Source organism: Erinaceus europaeus, chromosome 11 (assembly GCF_950295315.1).
Source record: "Erinaceus europaeus chromosome 11, mEriEur2.1, whole genome shotgun sequence".
Classification (NCBI taxonomy): domain Eukaryota; kingdom Metazoa; phylum Chordata; class Mammalia; order Eulipotyphla; family Erinaceidae; genus Erinaceus; species Erinaceus europaeus.
In genome coordinates this window covers 102,174,015-102,192,882 of record NC_080172.1, presented here as the reverse complement: position 1 = coordinate 102,192,882, position 18,868 = coordinate 102,174,015, and the positions used below count along the sequence as shown (strand labels likewise).

General features: G+C 38.3%; 1 long non-coding RNA gene across 2 annotated transcripts in view; it reads right to left on the bottom strand.

Annotated features, from left to right (window-relative positions):
- The window catches only part of LOC132541434 (uncharacterized), a 403,780-nt gene that overhangs the window by 8,401 nt on the left and 376,511 nt on the right, over window positions 1-18,868 (bottom strand). Inside the window, exon 3 of one of the 2 annotated variants that reach the window (XR_009552639.1) lies at window positions 313-1,441. The exons of the other annotated variant lie outside the window; for it this stretch is intronic. This is a non-coding gene — a long non-coding RNA (uncharacterized LOC132541434). Of the gene's footprint in view, window positions 1-312; window positions 1,442-18,868 lie in introns of those variants that run through there. 2 annotated transcript variants of the gene reach the window in all.

Below are 18,868 nucleotides of genomic sequence, written 5' to 3'. Positions count from 1 at the left end.
TTGAAGGAATCACATTAAAGGAGACAAGTCAGAAAGAAAAGGATGAATATGGAATGATCTTACTCATAGACAGAAGTGGAGAAATAAGAATAGAAGGGAGAACACAAAGCAGAACTTGGACCGGGTTTGGTGCGTTGCGGCAACGTAAAAGACTCTGGGGTGTTCAGGTCCTGGAACATGATGGCAGAGGAGGATCTAGAGGGGGTTGAATTGTTATGTGGAAAACTGAGAAATGTTACACATGTACAAAATACTGTATTTTACTGTTGACTGTAAACTATTAATCCCCCAATAGAGAAAAAAAAGTTTTTTAAAAAATTGAAATTTTGGTTCCCCTCCCCTTTGCAAATGAGTGGTAGGGATTAAAGTTGTAGCATTTGACATGCTAGAAGTGGTTGAGATGATTTGGAGGTGGTGTCAATAGAGTTTACCATGCATGGTGTAAGTGTGAAAACTGGGGAGGAATTCTAAGATTGCAATTTTGTTTTGAACTGAATCTGGATACTATTGTGATACTATTGTCTGAAATGGGAAGAAGTAAATTTGGCAGAAAAAAATCAATAGTTTTATCTTAACTATATTAACTTTGACCTGACTGTTAGTCATTCAAATAGTATATGTGAGGTATTGAAGTGCACCATTTAAAGGGGAGATTCCCTCAGACATGTTTATATTTTAAATGTCAAATGAGAATTTTATAAACATGTAATCCACATGAAATCTCTCTTTCTGTCTATGTTGAGACTAGAGAGGTTAGAAGTGGGAGTAGCAGTAGAGATGGAAAAATGGAAGGCAAATTGGCTTTGGTCTGGATTAGGTCAATTTATGAGACAAGGAGCCATATGGGATTTAAATCCAGTGCATGACATATAGTAGGTAATACAATTCAAAAGTATGCTGCTTCTAGACTATAAGTGAGTGACAGCATGTTAGAATATTGAAAAAGGTGAGTGCTGTGATTAAATCTCTTTTCTGTGTTTTGATTGACCAAGTGGAAATTCTTGAGGTATTCTGAAAAATATAATAGTGAAGTGAGGGTAGTAGATGAATGAGAGTAAATAGTAATTTTCCCTTGCTCTTCAATTTAATAGATGTCCACAAATCACAAAATTAGGTTGAGCAGCATAGTACTTTAGTCATCCAAATATTTAAAATGTCATTGAAAATTAGGAAAATATGTAGAAGCCAGCAGGAGATAGAAATTGGTTTGCTTGTTTAATTTGCTAAGATTTTGAAAATTTTTTCTTCAGAAACACAAATTTTCATTTCCATATCAAGAGCAGAACTATCCTTACAGTTGCAAATGTTTGAGTTGTAGCACATTTTCCATCTCTTAAAAGAGTACTGGTATATTCAAATATCCCTCGTGGCTGTTAATCAAGCCATATATATCTTTATGCCATTTCATTTCAAATACACATGCTGACTTCATTGTGAAGAGCTAGGAAAAGGAAGTAAGGAAAGAAAGTTCAGGATCATCCAAGGTATCTGATTTGTGATAGAAATGATTTCTTTTCCTAACAAAGAAATCTATCACATGTATTCTAAATATTCACAAAATGATATTAGGTTTTGAATTACTAATCTGAAATCATAATGTATATTACAAGTCTTAGTATCAATTCTTGCATGAAATACTTGCTTAGTAATTTTCTTTTTTGTTAAATAAATGAATGAGCAATTATCAGTTTTTAGAATGGGAAGAGTCTGACTTCTTCCCCTGGCTGGTAGAAGCTGACATCACCAGAAAAAAGTTGAGAGGTTAAATTCTTAAATTAAAAAAAAAATTATCTTTATTTATTTATTGGAGAGAGACAGCCAGAAATCAAGAGGAGAGAGGGAGATAAAGAGAGAGAGAGAGACAGAGAGATACCTGCAGCACTGCTTCATCACTTGCAAAGCTTTTCCCCTGCAGGTGGGGAGTGGGGTGTTCAAACCTGGGTTCTTGCACATTGTAACATGTGTGCTCAGTGGGGTACACCACCACCTAGCCCCTGAGAGGTTACATTCTGAAACCACAGTTTAGCAGTCTTCCTTTTTTCTCTCTTCTTCTTCTTCTTCTTCTTCTTCTTCTTCTTCTTCTTCTTCTTCTTCTTCTCCTTCTCCTTCTCCTTCTCCTTCTCCTTCTCCTTCTCCTCCTCCTCCTCCTCCTCCTCCTCCTCCTCCTCCTCCTCTTCCTCCTCCTTTTCCCTCTCACTTCTTTATTTTGCTCATGACAGCTTCTCCCCTCATCCTTCCCCACCTAGGTCTCACAGATACCTTCTGAAAGTCCTCTCAATATATTACTTGTATAAGTTGCCTATCTCAGAATCTCAGACTTGGACTTTTGGACTCTAGCGTAAGACATTATATAGGTATGTCAGGTAATTATGTATGATATGTTCATATATATATGTACTCTATGTATATATGTGTATATACACACAATATTTTCTAAAATGTTTATCCTGTTTTTATACTAAGAAGTATATTTTACATTTTGATCCATTATAACTGTTAACAAATATATGCCCCCTTTCATTTAATAACACGTGTTTATTTATTGCCATTATGTATGAGATACTACTCTTTGCTCCATTAAATGTAGATAGAACTAGCAATGAATATGGGGTTTATATTCATTGCATAACACTGAACTTTAACATATGCAAAGCAGGCTGGCACAGTGTATTATATTCTTTCTTTTAAAATCTATTTCATTTTTATTTCCTTTTGTTGAAAGCGTTGTTCATGACCCACATACTTGATTTAGCAATGTGCCTGAAAGTTGCAACCATAAGTTAGAAAATATTGCCTTAGATAATGTCAGATTAGATTTTATAAGATATAAGGATGTTTTTGTTAATAGCTTTGGGCATTCAGAATGATATAATACTTAATGTTAAGAAAAAATACATTTAGCTGGCATATATATGGTATTACTATTATTTTCCTGGAAGGCTTATAAGATTAAGCCTCAATTTTATTAGTATTTCTTTTGGAAAATACTCCTTTTATCTTCTTCAACTAGAGTCAATAAATGAAGCTTTTGCCCTATGTCTAAACTGTCAAGGTCTCTAAGAGAAAATGTGTTTTAAAGAAGTAGAAGTTAATGGTCACTCTTGCACTATAAATTCTATTGGCAGATACTCTACTAGCTAGTAGATATAAGAATGACTTTCTCCTTGAGCACTCTAATGAGACTAGGGAATAATATACAATCTGTGATTCAGGAACTGTTCTCTGAATGTAAGGGATTTTAAACAATCTTAAAACTTTACCTCAAATAAATCACATTATTACTTATTATTTCTTAGAAGAGCAAAAAACATTAAATATAGGTAGTAAATATTTGTAAAATAAGGGAACTTCAGTTTCTGAGTTTAAAAAATTTATTTTCTTCATGAGAAAAGGTTATGACACATGGTTCCCATTTGATTGATTTAGAAGTGAGGTAAATTGTATTATCTATAAATATTCTTTCTAGAGAGGACATTAGAAAGATCATGGCTGAAGTCGTTGTGAATGATGGGAAGGAAGTATTCTAAGCAAGATTTGGATTTAAATACTAATCTTACTTATGAAGAATATGGTGTATGGCACATGCTTATGAGTTTTTTTTTCCTTGTCTGCAAAATGAAACAATCTAACTGAACAGCAGTGTTGTGAGGAAACACAATACTATATTGAATGACTGACTCACTGCCACTTGGTAAATATGCTCAATAAATGCATATCACTCAAGATTCACCAAGAGGAGAGACTGAAGTATCCTGGTAAGATCTGTTTAGAGATCAGGAGAAAATCTCATTGATTATCATCCCCGTTGTAACTTAAGCATCCAAACCATAGCTCTGTGGTTTCATGCAAAACCTGTAAAGATTACTCATTCTGAACATCTTTAAAAATCCACTTTGAGATCTGCCCTGGAATAAGTCTTTAGAGTGATGTATACATCTTTCCCATCTGGGTTAGATCTCAGTGATTTTGCATGATTCCAAAAATCCAGTTCAGGGGCTGGGCGGTGGTGCACCTGGTTAAACGAACGTATTATTAAGTATAAGGACCCCAGTTGGAGCCCTTGATCCCCACCTGCAGGGGATATGCTTCATGAAGGGTGAAGCAGGTCTGCAGGTGTCTTTCTCTCCCTCACTCTATCACCCCACCCTCCCTCAATTTTTCTCTGCCCTGTCTAATAAAAATTAGGGGAAAAAAAAGCAAAAATTCAATTCAACCTTAAAAAATTGTTTCATCTTCTGTTCCCCATAAATAATTAGGGCCCATACTCCCAGAGAGGAGAAATGTTAGGGAAAGATGACCAGAGGGTCTTGAACTTCAATTCCATCAGGACCCAGAGAAGAGAAAAAACAGAGGACATTTAGAAGTAATGGTGTAGGTATAATTTAAAATGAAATGGAAGGAACACAGAAAAAAAATTAGGCAAATATTTATAAATATAGACAGATAGTTATAGAAATAATAGTCAACTCCTATCTGTGACTTTGGGAGAACTACTGCAGTTTCCAATGGAGGGAATGAGGACACAGCTCTGGTAGTGGGAATGGTGTGGAATTATACCTGTTATCTTATTATTTTGGAAATCAATTTTTTAATAACTCATAAAAATTTTAAAAAGAGTTGTTTAATTTAAGGGAAAAAAGCGAAAAAGTGATACAGGAACTATGAGAAGGCAACACTGAAAGGGGAAAAACCAAAATGCTATGATTCAGAGCAATTAATTTGATTATTAGACTATCAGCTAGATGAACCAAGAAGTCAAGAAGGAACAAGTGACTGATGCCCATACTAATCAGCTAGCACAGGATGGTTCTCAGATCCTCAAGATCAAAGATAGTACAGGCCATGGTGAGGCTGTGAAATCCTGCATTGTGCTTAGACCCTGGACACCAGTGCTTAAGAGTTTGTGATAATTTAGAGTTTCACTGTATTGCTCACAGCTCTTTGTTTAGAATATGTCTTAGCAAAGAAATGGCTGGTTGTATAAAGTACAATTCAAACTCTCTGATCCTGCTTTAGATATGCCCCCTCCATTTTTTTTCTTTTTTTTCTCTGAGCCTATTATTTTTAAATTTTTAAAATTTATTTATTTTCCCCTTTGTTGCCCTTATTGTCATTTTATTGTTGTTGTAGTTATTATTGTTGTTGTTATTGATGTAGTTGTTGTTAGGACAGAGAGAAATGGAGAGAGGATGGGGAAGACAGAGACGGGGGAGAGAAAGATAGACACCTGCAGACCTGCTTCACCGCCTGTGAAGCGACTCCCCGGTAGGTGGGGAGCGGGGATCCTTATGCTTTGTGCCACGTGTGCTTAACCCACTGCGCTACCACCCCATTCCCTCTGAGCCTATTTTTATTGAGAATGAGATAGCTCAGTGATGACCACTAGGACAAATATTTTATCTTTCTGAACCCCATATCACTCATGTGGAAAATGGGAGTAACAGCAATACATTGTTGAGAGACTATGTGTGATTATGAAAATAGAGTACTTAATGTGAAGCCTGTCAAACAGAAAACACCCAGCAAACTGTAGCTAATATTATTGCTCGTAACATTTATGGGTAACCCAAGCTACATTGTACTCAGTGCAATGCCTAGGAAACCGAGCTATGTGGAGAACTATTCTTCCTGGATTTACCTGGAAAGGTAAGTTAGACAGAAGTTTCTGTGATAGGAAACCTTTTCTTGTGTGTCTGCTATTCAGATTATAAGTAAAAAGAAAAACCTTTAAGGACATCAAGCTGGTTGGATAAATTGAATATATAATTCAATTTGTAAGTGGATTTTATTTTCTTGACTTCTGAACTCAGCATCCACTTCTAAAATAATAGTGGTATCAGTAAGAATCCTAGCTGGCATTTGTTGATAATTATTAGGGTTGCTGGAAACTTTTTGCTGTGGGTTGTATATCTGGTTTAACCTCAATCTAATAAAGAAAGCAATCAAAGCAAAAAGAGCAGAGCTATCCCTTCCCCCACCTTTCCCTCAACTCTCCTCACCTACCCACCCACCCATGCCCTTCACTACTCCGGTGTTAATGAGTGTGTAAGGCATCATTAAACTGTGTAACTGCCAATTTTCCTTTCCTACCAGTAAAGTGTAGGTACAAGTGCTTTCATTTGCACATCAGCAAATATTTATTAAAAGCCTGGTTAGAGGCAGTGATTAAAAGACTAAAGCTGAACTTGCCTTCCTGGGCCATCTAGTCGAGAGACCTCTCAGTATGTTCCAGGGGGAAAAATATTCAACTCAATTTTCTGTGTATTCATTTTCTTTCACATTTTAAAAGGCTTATGTATTGTTATGAAAGACTGAGAGGGAAGAGAGAATCAGAGTGCTACTCAGTTCTGACATAAGATGACATCAGATATTGAACCTTTAGCCATCAAGGCCTCAGGCATGCCAGGTGGTTTTTCTAACACACTGAGCTGTCTCTCCAGCTCAGTTTTTATACGTCCAAATGATGACAACTAGTCTTATTTCATAGTTAATGTGAAAGTACAACAAGCAAGGCACAAAAATAATAACTCACAGGTATGTTGCCACAGACTATTTTGGTAGGTGCTGTTAGTTGATCTTTGATATTTACCAGTCAAGAGGGGAGAAAAATCTAGACTACTTCTGGAGAAATACCTGTCTGCAAGTCATGCTGGATATCACCCATCACAGAGGGAATTTTGGCAGAACGTTCAAACCACTGTGTTGTGGGCCTCAAATTCCTGTAGTCAGACCCATTTTCAATCATTTATTGGTGTATCAGTTGGGATTGTTATTGTGGCATAGTGGGGAAAAAATAGTTATGGCTTCAAAGGCAAATGAAAGAATAAAAATTCCTTCTGGACAATTTTTCTCCAAACAAAGAATATATATACATATACATATATATATATTACATACATAAATATATATATATATACACACACACATAGACAAATACATATAAATTACATAACTCAAGTCAGATTAGACAAACCCTTATTTTTAAGTATGATTTGTTCTTAAGGTGCAGTCTGCCTATAGGAAATTATTGTTACGAAGTGATATGTTTTAATGCACTATTTGCTAGTGGGTCTTGCTGTATTTCAACTTTTAAGTAAAAACACCTCCAAAATATAACTATAACATAAAGAGCAAAGCTTTAAGACTTTCTTGAAGCACATTGTCAATGCCTCTTTTAAAGGGGTCAAGAAGATTAAGAATTGACCTTTTCTAAAGAAAAAGAAAAAGTGAGGTGTGAGTCTCACATAGCTTTGGCAGCTCTGTGTTTTCTTTCCATAAGTAAAATTACAGTGATAACTGCTCCTTTCCTTAAAGACTGGAGAAAGCTGACAGCTTTACAAAAGTGATAGAACATCTAGCATAGCTTCTCTTTATCCATTTACCCCAAAAAGCCAACATTTGAAATAGCTAGGAAGAAAAATTCCTATTTTTTCTGGTAACCCAACATGTCAATTATTTCTCTTTCGTAGAGTTCATATATCCTGTAACCAAAATCTATTCTCACAAGCAGAGGCAAGGCAATTTAGAGGAGAAAGACAGGGAGTAAATGAGAGAGAAATGAGAGAGAGAAGGAATGGAGGGATAGTATGGGGATGTGATGTGTCTCCCACCAGTATTTCTATGCTCTTTATATTGCCATTAATTTTTCTCCTGATAAGCATTCCGCCTCATTCAAGCAATATATTACACCAAAGAATCCCTTTCATTTAATTCTCCTGTGTGTCGGTTTCTTTATCCTTTAAATGATGATAATACTTGTTCTGCTTCACAGTGAAGGTGTTGGGATTAATCATATAATATCAATACAAATGTTTTGTGCTCTCCTGAAAGACACATTACCAAGTATTCTTATTGTTGTTGTCACCAAAGGTATCAAAACCTTCTTCTTATTGCTTCTTAGTCTCACAATAACTAGTCAAAGTATAGCTTAGTGATAGATGCAAAAAAAAACAACAAACAGAGCTGCAAAAGAACTTAAAGGTGGCCTAGTGCTATTGTTTCTTTTATGCAGAATAGGATAGAGGAAACCTTAATTCACTTTTTTGGGTTGCCACAATTTCCTATTCATTTTCATCAGCTTTGAGTGATTTTTAGGACTCTGCTGTCAGCTCTTTTAACTTATTGTCTTTAATGGCTTGAACCAGTTAACTGTGAACTACGGGACTAGCAAAATAGCATACTTGAACAGTGCCCTTAGTGTCTCACACAGCCATGATCCAAGTTTGAATCTGTCCCCAACAGATTGAGGGAAGTTTCACTGCTGTGGTGTCCTCTCTGTGTCTTAATCTTTGTTGCTGTCTCTATCTGAAAAAGCCAGACTGGAGCAGTAAATGTCCAATGATAACCAAAAATAAATAAATAAAATGATAAAACAAACAAACGAATAAGAGCCAGTGGTTGTGCACAAGGACCCAGATTTAAGTCCCTGGTTCCCACCTGCAAGGCTGCAGGTGTTTCTCTCTGTCTCTTTTTACCTCCCCTCCCCCACCAATTTCTCTCTGTCTCTATCCAATAATAAATAAATAAGTAAATATGAGCTACAATCTCCATCCTTATGGTTTTTAAAAAGGCATTTTCATCTCTAACCAATATTTGCCAATTTGATCTTCATTCCGCACCTTTAAAAAAAATAGATAACAAGATCAGTTCATTGTAGCTGTTATAATAAATACCATGAAATTTATGTTTCAAATGAGATAAACTTGTTCCTCATAGTTTCATATGCTCAAAGTCTGGAATCACAGAGCTAACAATGTCATATGCTCCCCCCTCCGAAGTCTCTGGGAATTTTTCCTTTCTCTTACTGAAACTGTTGCTTGAAACTCTTGACATTACTTGATTTGTAGTTGCATGACTTTTGTGACCCTTATGTGCATATGAATTAGAATCTGCATTTTAGTAAAGCCACAAAGAGATGCTCACTAAAGTGAATAGGTCTTAATTTATTTCAGAACAAAACTATACCCATTTTTCATGTTTTTTTTTTCAAGTTCTTTTTTTTTTTTTTTTTGCCACTAGGTTACCAATGGGGCTCAGTGCCTCTGCGATGAATCCACCACTCCAGTTGGCCAACCCCCCCTTTTTTTTTTTTTTTGATAGGACAAAGCAATTAGTAGAGGAAAGGGACAGAGAAAGAGAGACATCTGCAGACCTGCTTACTCCATCACCTGTGAAGCACCCACCCCCCTCTTTTTACACAACTAGGTGCATCACCACCCGGACCAAAAACTGATATCCATTTAATACTTCCAATGTTTTCTACGTCTGATTTTTACTTTAATATTTCTTTAAGTTCTCATTTTATCAAAATTGACTAAGTGGATTGAATATATAAAATGAGATATTGATATACAAGAAGAATTAAGAAATTCAAGACGATATATGCGATAATTAATTATCTCGGAAAAACAGTCATGGGATACTGTTCATTTAAAAGTGATCATTCTGCGTTTTTCAGCATAATGAAAACCATAGGGAGGTTAGGCGGCGGCGCACCTGGTTGATACAGAGAGACAGACACCTGCAGCACTGCTTCACGGCTTGTGAAGCTTTCCCCCTTGCAGGTGGGAAGTAGGGACTTAAACCTGTGCACTTGCTCTACCAGATTCACCACCACCTCACTCCAATCACCAGTGGTTCCTTTTAAATAGAGTTTTACATTTTTGTTTCCTTTGCCAGCATTTGTGATGTGTATGTGTGTGTATTTCTTTCTTTCTTTTTAGAAAATATACTTCTGTGGTCTGGGAGGTGGCGCAGTGGATAAAACATTGGACTCTCAAGCAGGAGGTCCCGAGTTCAACACTCAGCAGCATGCGTACCAGAGTGACGTCTGGTTCTTTCTCTCTCTCTCTCTCTCCTCCTCCTCCTGTATTTCTCATTAATAAATACAATGTAAAAAAAAAAAAAAGAAAGAAAAGAAATTATACTTTTGCTTTATTTGCTATATGTATTAAACATACATAGTGCTACCTGACAATTATTTCTCAAACACATGGAATAAAACTGGATCTAAAGACTGACGTGACAGATTTTATGCACAGATATATCAAAAGAACAGTGGATTACTGGATAATATTAACAGAGGACATTTGTTTCTATTATTTTTATCTGAATCTTCTCCTGTTACGCTACAAAATGAGCACATTAGTTCTATAATAAGAAAAAAAAAAACAAACCAGTTACCATCAACAGTTCTGTCAGGGTCTGGAAAGATCACTCTGGAAAGATCACTTACTTCTTAGGACATCTCCCTTGTCCTGTGTGTGGCCCAGGCTTGAGCTGTGGTATATTCCTCCACCACTCAGAAGTGTCACAGTCTAGTGCTGTGGTATCTCTCTCTCTCCCACTCTGTCTCTCTCCTGTCTCTGAAAAAGTCTGCCTAGAGTGGTGAAATCAAGTGTGCAAGAAGCCCCAGTGACATCTGCCAACTCCCCCCAAACCCAAAAGTTCCTATACATGTAAGTTTATGTTCCTTTCTTTTTAAACATTCATTTATATCTAGGAAATGGGTTGGGATTTAATGTCATTCCTTTACACCAAAGGTTGGTTGGTTTGTTTGATGAAGGTGAGGGGGAGAAAGAGGTGAGGGAGAAAAGAGAAACCAGAGCACCCTCCAGCAGGAGCAGAGCTAGGGATTGCCTGCAGGGCCTTACACATTTAAACTGTGTACTTTACCTTTTGAACCACCTCTTGCTAGGGGTGGGATTTAGAATGGAACTTGAAGAGAGACAGACTTGCAGCCCATGGTGAAGCCACTTTTTCTTGCAAGTGACCCAGTGAAAAATGTACGAGGCCTACAGTGTCTCACCTGGTTATGTGCACATAGTACTAAGCACAAGGGCCTGTGCAAGAATGTGGGTTCAAGTCCCCACTCTGCACCTGCAAGGGGATGCTTCCCAAGTGGCAAATCAGGTTTGTAGGTCTCTCTCTCTCTCTCTCTTCCTCTCTTCTCTCAATTTCTCTCTGTCCTAACCGATAAAATGAAAAAAAAAAAAAAAGGCCACCAAGAGCTGTTGATCTGTAGTGCCAGCACCAAACCCCAGTGATAATCCTAGAGGCAAAATATATATACATATATACACATGTACACATACATATACACAGATACACACAATGATGTATAATTAGCAGCAAAGGAGAAAGTGAGGTCATTTAACTTGAATTTTGAGGTGAGCAGTCTCGGAGGCAGTATAGTGGGATTCTTGAAGTTCAGATGTTCATATAAAAATGACTTATTTATAGGGCTGGGTGGTGCATCTGGTTGAACATCCACATTACAGTGCGCAAGGACCCAGGTTCAAGCCTCCAGTCCCCACCTGCTGGGGGAAAGTCTCTCTGTCTCTTTCCCTCTTTATAGTCCCCGCTTCCTCTCAATTTCTGGCTGTCTCTATTAAATACATAAAGATAATAAAAATTAAAAAATAATTTAAAATGACTTAATTTTAAGGATGTAGATCGGTATTTCCTGTGCTAAAGTGTATGTGATATTTTTCTTCAAATTGAATTTTACCTGAAATTCAGCCTACATAACAGCATTCATGAAACCATGTATTTCACATGCCAATTATACATGTTACATGTTTCCCATGCAAATACATAATGCTGAAATTAAAGATTGTCCAGGTGCCACCTCAATTATTACACATTTCCTTTGCCACCAGCTTCTTGGGAATTACTTACATAGTGAAAAGTATTGTTAGTGTCAGAGTCCGCCTCTGCCCCTTCCAAAACTTGGCCCTATGTTTACTAAGATATTTAATAATAACAATTAGTGCTTAGGATCTAGTACACATGTCTTTTAAAACCAATTTTATGTGTATTCATTTATTAAATTTCCACATAACACTATGTTATGATCCCATTCTTCGGGCAAGCAAACTAAGGCACAGAGAAGGTGGGCAATCTGCTGACAGTTACACCTTCTTTGACTGGGAGTCAGTATAATCATCATGCAAAGACTTTCATGCCTGAGGCCCTGAAATCTACACACTCAACCCAAACCACCCTAAGCCTGAGTTAAGTAGTGCAGTGCTCTTGGAATGAAAGAAAAAGAAAGAAGGGAAGAAAGAAAGAAAGAAAGAAAGACAATATTTGAACTCAGCTTCTTTCTTTCTCCTTTCTTTCTTTCTTTCTTTCTTTCTTTCTTTCTTTCTTTCTTTCTTTCCTTCTTTCTTTCTTCCTTCCTTCCTTCCTTCCTTCCTTTCTTTCTTTCTTTCTTTCTTTCTTTCTTTCTTTCTTTCTTTCTTTCTTTCTTTCTCTCACCAGTGTTACCACTAGAGCTGAACTATGCACTGCTTTAAAAAAAAAAAAAAGTCACAGTCACAGATGGGGAGATAGCATAATGGTTATGCAAAAAGACTTTCATGGCCAAGGCATTAAAGTCCCAATTTCAATTCACACCACCACACCCATATCCACACACCCTTCTGAGCAGTGCTCTGGTAAAAAAGTAAAAGGTAAAAGAGGAAAAGGCCGGGGGTTTGATCTCTATGGGGGTTTGATCTCTAAACATAATCGCTCTCTTTATATCTCCTTTTCTCTCTCATCACCAGGGTTATTACTGGGCCTGAACACTACCATTCCCAGTGTACTTCTCCCCTTTCCTCCTTCCTTCCTTCCTTCCTTCCTTCCTTCCTTCCTTCCTTCCTTCCTTCCTTCCTTCCTTCCTTCCTTCTTTCCTTCCTTCCTTCTTTCCTTCCTCCCTCAATCCCTCCCTCTCTTTTTTTCTTTTCTTGCCTCCAGGGTTATTGCTGGAGAGATTAGTGACTATATCACAATTCCACTGCTCCTGGAGGCCAACCCCCTCACCCCCAGTTTTTTTTTTGCCCTTGTTTTACTGTTGTTGTGGTTATTATTATTCTTGTCATTGATGCCATTGTTGTTGAATAGGACTGAGAGAAATGGAAAGAGAGGAGGGGAAGACAGACGGGGGGAGAGAAAGATAGACACCTGCAGACCTGCTTTACCACCTGTGAAGTAACCGCATTGCAGGTAGGGAGCCAGAGGATCGAACATAGATCCTTACGCCTGTCCCTGTGAGTTTAACCCTCTGTGCTACTGCCCAAACCCCTCCTTTCCCCTTTTGTCTTTCTTTCTTTCTTTCTTTCTTTCTTTCTTTCTTTCTTTCTTTCTTTCTTTCTTTCTTTCTTTCTTTCTTTCTCTCTCTCTTTCCTTCTTTCTTTTTTTCTTTCCTTCCTCCTTCCTTCCTTCCTTCCTTCCTTCCTTCCTTCCTTCCTTCCTTCCTTCCTTCCTTCCTTCCTTCCTTCCTTTCTTCTTTGACAAAGGGTGAGAGAGAGAGAGAGAAGTGAGAAGGGGGAGAGAAAGACTCACAAAGAGAAGAGAGAAACAGCAAGTGCCGCTCTACCATTTGTGAAGGGCCATAATGGCCTCCTGGAACTCAGTTTGACTTCACAGTTACTCCTTTAACTACTTTGTCTACTGCTTCCGTAACTTAATCATTATTATTAAGAACAGATGCAAAATGAGATCTACGCATACATATACCCACATACTGAGAATATTCTCACCTACCTCCAAACTCAATTTATAGAAAGAAATCAATACAACTTCATGATCGTTTGGAAAGATAATTAAGTGGCACGTTTTATTTCATCCTTTCACAGGACTTCTAAAATGGTGTTATATAAATCTTTAACCCTCAACCTGGGTAAATCTAACGCTTTCTTATTGAGATTGCTAAGAAAAGTTCAGAGAACTTTCCAGTGGGGTTACAGAGCAGAAGTGCATCTAATTTGAGGAATTTCACATTGATCTCTGACACAACAAAGGTGGCTTAAATTGACCTTCCTGAAAGTTTGCAGGTCATGAAGACCAATTAGTTGCTATGGTGTCAATAAGTGCAAATTGCTTTAGATTGTTGGTGAATAGGGAAATCTCCACTGGGTCAGTGCCCAGGGCAACGAGATACTAAAGACACTGCAGGTGGTTTACAGGCAGACCGTAAAAAAAAAAAAAAATCCACTCTTGTGCTGGACTTCTGCAGTCCACTCATAATTGTTTGTGCTTGGACTTCTTCAGTCTGTGTATATAGCTCAAGGTGCTGATCTGTCTTTGTGTGCTTTGGATTAAATTATTCTTTTTAGTGATCATGTTACTTCTAAACAATGTATAGAAAGTGGGATTAGTCAGTTCTTTCAGGGAAATTTTTATTGTCAGTAAAACATCAAGATATGACTACTTAATGATCTCTCCCTTCCCAATTTAATTTTAAAGGACTGCATTTTAAAAGTTAACAGAAAATGAAAATATATGAGTAAGTGTCCAAGATGAAATGTGGAAACCAAATGTTCAACCTTAAAAAAAACAATTCAGAGTTCAACTTTGGCATGCCACTATGTTACAATAACAGTTAAAAAAAAAACAACTTAAAAACCCATCCAAATTAATGATGCATATACTGTCACAATCAAAAGAGTTAACTGAGATAATTAAAAGTATTTCTATTCAGTTAATAAGCTAAAGTGTCACCATTGAGTATGATTAACGTGAACTTCTGCAGATAGTGGAGAGCAGAACACCTTGTCTTTGTAAACGCATAGCTATATCCAACAATTGCAGCATGTTTTATTCATATGGTGTTTGTGTCTAGATATGTCCAAGCTATTTGTTAGGTGAACAGTCACACGATAGATTCAGGAGGGAATTTCTTGGTACAATGAACAAAAAAAAAAAAAAAAAAAAGAAGCTATTTTGTTTTTGTGCTCCAACCTCAGACCAAGGGGGGGGGAAATAAAAAACTGTCATAAAAATATGGTCACCTTCCTGCTGTTAAAACTGCACTAGTGCCTGGGGAAGGATTCTCAGAATGTTAAAAGTAAAAAAAAAAGGAAAGAAAGAAAGAAAAGAAAAGGAAACTATCTGTTTTTCCTCTTGTAAGAGTCAATCTTGTTTAGACAGTAGCCTTTACTGTGGACTGGGAACAGAACATTATGAGTAATGGCAAGGGATTTGGAACAAGGGATCCACAGAACTATCAGGTGGTGCCCATGAACTGACTTTTCTACTAAACCATATAAGCCTTGTTTTCAGAGACTTTAATATAGTTGAATGTCTATGTCAAGTGCCATAATCCAAACTACCTGTGATAAAAAGGACTCATTTAATATATATCTAGTTAATGCCATTTACTTTCTCTGTCTTCCTTATGTTGTAAAGACAGCAATATGTTCCTTATAATTGGAAGGGAAAACAAGCTACCCACTCATAATAGAAAACTTTGTGTTATGTAGCTGTAAAAATCCAGCAATTGAAAATAAAAGAGGGCTCCAACCCAGGGGAAGGTCCATAACCAACTAAGGTTATGCCCTCGGGTGCTGCTCTTCCACATTTCAAGGGCAACATTAGGTCACCATCAGATATAAGAGTGGGTGGAATTTTTCTGTTGTTCATTTTAGTTCCAATGACCCTAGCAAAGGGCTACTTACTGAAGTGTGTTTGTTTGTGGAGGTAACTCCACAGGGAATATTTTAGATTATGCTACAGGAATAGCGCTTGCAAGGAAAATGCCATTTAAAGAAACATTGACATAGCAGTCTGAGCTCTGCTACTTTCCTGGTACAACTCAGAAGCCAAGTTTATTCGCAGAAGGGAGAAGTTTCTCTGCATGGATTACTCTGCCGTATATCAATGACGTCATTGCAACATCATGATCGTTCACATCTCAGATGAAAACCAAGGACTCAGAAATCAAACAGGAAAAAAACAAAACTAAACTAAAAGTGCTACCAAAAGCTAGGAAATGAAGCTACTCAGCTGCCAATTTGGAACATCTGCACTAGTGAACTCACAGGTTGCCTTTCAGTGGTGTTGCCTGTTGTCTTTCCTAGTGTAGCATTGACTGATGCTCAATGAATTTGCCAACAGGAGTAAGTATCTAACCTCTGAAAACTTGAGTTGACTACTAATAAGTAGGTAGTGTCAGCCATAAAGGTTTATAATGATGAACAGTTGGAATCAGTAGGTTTTTTTTCTTTTTTTCTTTTCCTACCAGGGTTAGCTCTGGGCTCTGCACGATTCCACTGATTCCAGTAACCATTTCTTTTTGCTTTTTCTTACTTTTTGATAGAGGGAAAGAGACAGAGAGAGAGCTGTAGAGGGAGAGGGAAAGGGAGAGGGACACGGGGGTGGGGGAGAAAACGTGCACTGAGGAAGATGGGTCATGAAATTGGGGCAGCTTGGAATGTTTCTATTCATCACTGTGAGCTCAGACCTACAGGGATGCAGAGGTCACATAGGCTCCTAAGCTGAATATGGGCCCCAGATCAAATCAAATCAGTGGGGTTTACAGTCAACAATACTTGTACACCTTCCTCATATTTGGGAGCTACTCTCTTCCCTGATAGAGATTTCTAGCCCTTTTTCCAGCCATGACATCATCTCTCCAGACAACAACTTGGGCCCACCTGCATATCAGAGATCAGGCTCTGGAAAAAACTAGTATAGTCATGGGCCCTTTGGAATATAACTAAAATATGCCTACTAGCTATCTTCAGAACGGAGATGCCAACTCTTCATCTGCATTATTTTAGCCTTTAGGTTCATGATTAGTCAACAATTTGTTTGGCTTTATCTGTTAACTCTTTTCTCAGCCAGCAGGTTCCAGATGCTATGATGATGCCAACCTGACTTCCCTGGGCAGATGAGCCCACCAATGTGTCCTGGAGCCCCACTTCCCAGAGCCCCGCCCCACTAGGGAAAGAGAGAGACAGGCTGGGAGTATGGATCAACCTGCCAACGCCCATGTTCAGCAGGGAAGCAATTACAGAAGCCAGACTTTCTACCTTCTGCACCCCATAATGACCCTGGGTCCATACTCCCAGAGGCATAAAGAATAGGAAAGCTATCGGGAGGGGGTAGGATACAGAGTCCTGGTGGTGGGAATTGTGTGGAGATGTACCTCTCTTATCCTATGGTTTTGTCAGTGTTTCCTTTTTAGAAATAAAAAATTTAAAAGACAATTGCTACTCTGCTCCATATATATATATATTTTTTTTACCAAAGCTCAGCTCTGGTTTATTGTGGTCTAGGGAATTGAACCTGGGACTTTGGAGCCTCAGGCATGAGAGTCTGTTTGCATAACCATTATGCTATCTACCCCCACCCTGTTCCACAATTTCTCTAAAGCTTCTTTTCTGAAGGTCATGACAGGGGTCTTGAACCAGGGTCCTAATGCTCAGTAATGTGTATGCTCTACAGTAATGTGAGTTACCACCCAGTCCCAGAATCAGTAGATTTATAAAACACAGCATTTGGAGATAAACCAAAGTCAGGAGAATAAATACCTCATGATCTCACTCATAGGTGGAATTTAAGAAACAAAGACAGAAGACATAGTGTTAAACTTGGACTGGATTTGATGTATTGCATCAACACAAAGGATTGAGGGTGGGTGAGGTGGCTTTGTTGTCCTGCTGCTTGATGACGGAAGGAAAAACACCTAAATGGGGGTGATAGTATTTTGCAGGCATCTATCACAGGGAGATGAGCGATTGTACCTATGTGCCAACAACTGTACTGTAATCCATTAATCCCTCAAGAAAGAAAGGAAGACAGAAAGATAGGAAGAGAGAGAGAGAGAGAGAGACATCACATTAGAACATAACACTTGAGTGATCTGGGATGTGGTGCAGTGGAAAAACATTGAACTCGAAAGTATGACGTACCTAGTACAGTACAGTCCTCAGCAACACAAGTACTGCAGTTCTTCTTCTAGCATTTGCCCTTCTTCCGTAGCCAGTCAGCAGCATCAGGTTGAGCCTGATGTAGTTTCGAGACCTCCTTTGAATCTGGAGAGGTGGCAGTCGTTGACTATGTGGGTCATAGTCTTTCTGTAGCCGCAGGGGCAGTTCGGGTCATGCTCTGCTTCTCTTTCTCTTTCATTAATAAATAAAGAACTCTTAAAACAATAGGAAGATAGAACCTGGAGTGAATTGGCTTTAAGGAGTGGAACTGAACTGAATGTGAACAGACAGGAGCTATCAAAGAGACTGTGACCATATGGGCATCCAGTGAACAAGAATAGCCAGACTTTTGCAAGACCCAAAGTACAGTAGATGAACTAAGATGACTAGCAATTGAGACAAGTACCCTGGGTCTTGTGCTTGAGGTCTGGTGGGAGGGAGAAAGGTAAGCATTCAACCTTATTTCTCTTTTCAGAGCAGCTTTAAAGTTCAGTTTCAATAGCTCCTGTCTGTACGACTGTAGGAGATATCAACAGTATGACCTAAATAGATGTGATAGCTGAGGGCAGGCGCTGTACAGAATACGATCTAGTTTCTAAACGCTTCAAGAGATGACACTAGTTGACTGTAGCACCTGGGAATAAGGCCATCTTTTAGGGCCTGACATTAGATGGAAGTAGGGGAAGAGTAAAGGTAGGTATTCACTAACATAAGTCCTGGGTACTGTGCAGTTATTAGCATACATCCAATCCAAATCTGAGACTCTCAATTTAATCAATTGCAGTCATGTCGATAATAGAAACACTCAGAGATGCTATTTTGTATATGGGGAAAAAAAAAACAACACAACCACACACAAGGGGAAGGAGGCCGGGTTGTGGTGCACCTGGCTGAATGCACATGTTACAGTGTATAAGGACACAGGTTCGAGCCCCTGGTCCCCACCTGCGGAGGGTGGGGGGGAGGTTCACAAGTGGTGAAGCAGGGCTGCAGGTGTCTCTCTCCCTCTCTATCTCCCCCTACCCTCTTGATTTCTGGCTGTCTCTATCCAATAAATAAAGATAACACACACACACACACACACACACACACACACACACACACACACACATGAAATAAACAAAACAAACCAACAAAAAGGAGGGGGAAAGAAAACACAAGCTATGGAT